Here is a 3,999-nt window from a genome sequence, read left to right as displayed (position 1 = left end):
ACTATTTCATGTAATGTGGTCCATTTGAGATTAGGATATACCTCATTTTTGGTGTCATACCATAAAATGATTTGGAAAAATAGATGGACGGCATGGATGAAACACATACATCATGGTGGAGGCCATATGCTGGTGGCAATCCATCCACACCACTGGTAGCAACGTGAATGTGCGCATGGGATGCGGATTTCATGCATAAGGCTTCCGCAGGAATTTTTTACCGAGGATTTCTAGGTGGGCCGTGTTAGTGACTTTGTGGGGCTTATGGTGATGTATATGATTTATCCACATGGTCTATCCACTTTTTCATATCATTTGGGGGCATAAAATAAAAAATGAGGTAGATATAAGGCTCGAGTGGGCCACATTGTAGGAAATAGTGAAAATTGGCGCCTACCATTGAAATTTTCTTAGGGCAATAGAAGGCCTTGATCATGTTGAAATTTGTATTTTTCCTTTTTCATCAAGGTACGTGTGACCTTATGAAGAGGTTATATGAGAAATAAATATTACATTGGATTCTAGGAAAGTTTCAACAATAATTTTATTCAATTTCCATTGGTTTCTATAGTGTGGTCCACTTAAGTTTTACATGTACTTCATTTTTTGGGTGCATGCTCTAGAATGATTTGAAAAGTTGATGGACGGTGTGGATCAAACACATAAATCATGGTAGGGCATAAAGAAGTTTCACATGTTAAAAGTTGGTTTTGTATTGCGCAAACAATTTAAAGAGAAAAAATTTCCATAATAACTTGAAAAGGGGTAATTTTGGAAGCAAAAATTTTTATTTATAGAAAAATTTATGGAGCGCATTCTGCATTCACCATTAAGCCTGACTCCTGTCACGAAAAGAATTCAATGAAAAATCACTTAGCGCTTCCCTTCCTCCGCGTTAAAAACACGTTAACAAACACCACTTAACATAGAACATTTTCCAAATTCTGCGTTAAGTGCAAAAATTCAGCATTAACTAACTGGCCCTTACTATTTTTGGCTGAAAACCATGCGCACTAGTAGGATTCACGACCATATATAAATAGTAAGTCGCAATTTCTAGGAGTTTTAGTTGTAGTTTAATTCCGAAACTTCTTCCATGATTCAGTATCTCCATTTAAAGGGTTGTAAACTCATTTATTTCAATTATCAATCAATTTAGAATTTTCTAGAATTTATTTCTATTTTTCTTCTTCTTTTTCTTATGGATTTAAGAAGTCCCTGCGAGGAGTTTAGAGAAGTTCCGTAGATTTGGAGTCATTATCTTTAAGGAAGATGGTAATCGACCTCATCATGTTCATCCTTGCATCAGTTGGCGAGTCACCTGCATTAACTAGCTGAGGATGTTCATCAAATATACAATTTTAGGTCTCATAATGGTTAAGTAGATAGACAGTCAACAAGTTGTTTATATAAAGATGGATCCGGAAGGAGGTCACTTTAGCAGGTTGAGCTCCAAGATGACTACTATCATTACTATCATTCAGAATGTCAAAAGCATACATGTGTTGGCTTAAGAAAATTTTCTTTGGCGAACGACTCACTTCAATGCCCAGAAAGTATTTCAATAGGTCAAGGTCATTGTGGGGCCATCTGCAGGGCTATGTGGGGCCCACTGTGATGTAAGTGTTTTATACAGGTCTACAGCTCCAGTGGACCACACCGAAGGAAGCTGAAGTGATAATGACATCCACCGTTGAAACCTTTCCAAGGGACACCGTGATGTTTTGTTTACCATCCAACTTATTCATAAGGTTATGTAGACCTGGATGAAGTGAAAAAACGAATATCAGCTTGATCCAAAACTTCTCCAGCTCCCAAGAAGTTTTTAATAGTTTACATTCAATCCCTGCTTTGTGGTCCACTTAAGCCTTATACCTGCCTCATTTTTTGGATAATATCTTAAAATGATCTGACAAAAACGATGAATGGCGTAGATAAAACAATTACATCACTGTGGGCCCCACAGGGCATTGCCTGGAGGGGTAGGACGCAATCCGCGTCCGTGAAGACGAGGGTTTGCGACGGCACGCTGAAATCAGAGATGCAGTGCTGAACTAGTTAGATGTTGGCCACGAGACCTGACAGCGGTGGTGTAGCTAATGGAGAAGAAGAGTTTAGAAGCAACATGAGAAAAACAAATTTAGGAATATTTTCTTTTTCTTTATGTAATGTTGATTTGTGGATATAGAGGAGATGGGAATTAAATCTCTTATTGAGAATTAGAAAAGACATGCAATAAGGAAAATATTAAAAGAGGAAAAAAATATATAACGAAAAATATAGAGATTATTAAATTACTTAATAATTATGCTTAAATGCTATCGGTATGGGACTAAAATTCTGACCCAATTATTAAATCAGTCGAGTTAGGACTCCCCCAACATGATTCAACCCATACGCACCCGTAACCATTTAGAAAGGTTAGTATCTTTCAATTTGAGAGCCATCATCATGTTGTAGCTATTAGATCAACGGTTTTGATCATCTAAAAGTGGGCCTCACCTGTCGTGAAACATTGCATAATTTAAGTATACATTTCTACCATTGTTCCTTCAAAGCCTAAGGCGAACTATTATATTTGTCCATTAGCATGACTATTGACTATGTACTTCCTGATAAACCAAAGTCCAATTTGGTGCCTAGCTGGCCAAAAAGACTAGTGAAATTCACAAACTACCAACTTGGTCTTTGGTGCCTAGCTGGCCAAAAAGACTAATGAAATTTATAAACTACCTACTGTAAGAGAACTAATCATATATAATTAAAGTCTAAGAAACTTACAGTCAACTGGCCTATTAGCTCAGTTGGTTAGAGCGTCGTGCTAATAACGCGAAGGTCGCAGGTTCGAGACCTGCATAGGCCAAAAAGAAATATATTTTACTTTTTAATTTGAACCGTATTTATTTTATTTGTGATTTTCTTTGAGCATTTGCTTTTTGATATGAACACTTATTTCATTTGATTTCTTATTTTTTACTATCATTTTGAAACAAATTTATTTATTTTATTTGAATTTAATTATCTTTCATTTACATTTTCCTTCTATGAAATTAATTTTTTTTTTCTTTTTTCTTTCGTAGTATGAAATTCTATTTATATATTTTGATTTATAATTATCTTGTTTTGCAATTTTATTTTATTTTTCCTTTTTCAACATTTTACATTTTAACATGAACACTTATTATTATTATTATTATTTTTTACACACTTTTTTGAAATTTTAAATTCAATTTTGTAACATGAAAATTTATTTATTGTATTTGAATATAGCTATTTTTTCATTTTTATTTTCATTTTACAAAAACCGAAGTTTTATTTTATCTTTTATTTTTATTTTCATTTGGTAACTTGAAAATTTTCAATTATTTTACGTCTTCTTCTTCTTCTTCTTCTTCTTTTTTTTTTTTTTTTTTGTTTTTAATTTTTTTGCACTTTTATTTTAATTTTCCTTTAAAAAATTTAAATTTTATTTTGTTTTTTATATTGTCACTTGGCATCTTGAAAAGTTTAAATTAGGATTTTGCTTAGGTCCCCACCAAAAGTGACCTTAGTAATGTCCCCATAGCTTTAATTTGACATGTGATTCAACCAATCACCAATCTTAACTGTCTACTCCTTGCCACAAGGTGCAAAAATCCAGATGCTCCTAAATATCACATCAATAGCATAGAAAATGGACACTCAAGATTGAATGGAGAAACAAAATAGGTTTAATAATTATTTTGAAACATCTATGGATCCCAATTGTATTACTTATGACTTGAAAGTAGCATTGTATTGCTTATGACTTGAAAGTAGCACTTTGATTTGATGATTCTAACCATGCATCTATGGCTCTTAAACTGGGACGTTTTTAACAAATTGACCTCGTATGGAGGGGTAAGATTGTTTGATTGGCATGATTCTTATACCAAGACATACTCCAATAATACCATTGAATGAAATGTCTCGATTGATGGATGGGTGTCCCAGGTGACATTAAAAAGGTTAGGTGACTTA

At 33.8% G+C, this 3,999-nt stretch overlaps 1 non-coding gene across 1 annotated transcript; it reads left to right on the top strand.

The window, feature by feature from the left end:
• The first annotated feature begins 2,789 nt into the window (after nucleotides 1-2,789).
• Nucleotides 2,790-2,863, top strand: TRNAI-AAU (transfer RNA isoleucine (anticodon AAU)). Its single transcript has one exon. It is a non-coding gene; the product is annotated as a tRNA-Ile (tRNA).
• The last annotated feature ends 1,136 nt before the right edge of the window (nucleotides 2,864-3,999 follow it).

Source organism: Magnolia sinica, chromosome 16 (assembly GCF_029962835.1).
Source record: "Magnolia sinica isolate HGM2019 chromosome 16, MsV1, whole genome shotgun sequence".
In the NCBI taxonomy this organism is placed as follows: domain Eukaryota; kingdom Viridiplantae; phylum Streptophyta; class Magnoliopsida; order Magnoliales; family Magnoliaceae; genus Magnolia; species Magnolia sinica.
This window is presented reverse-complemented; position numbering and strand designations above follow the sequence as displayed.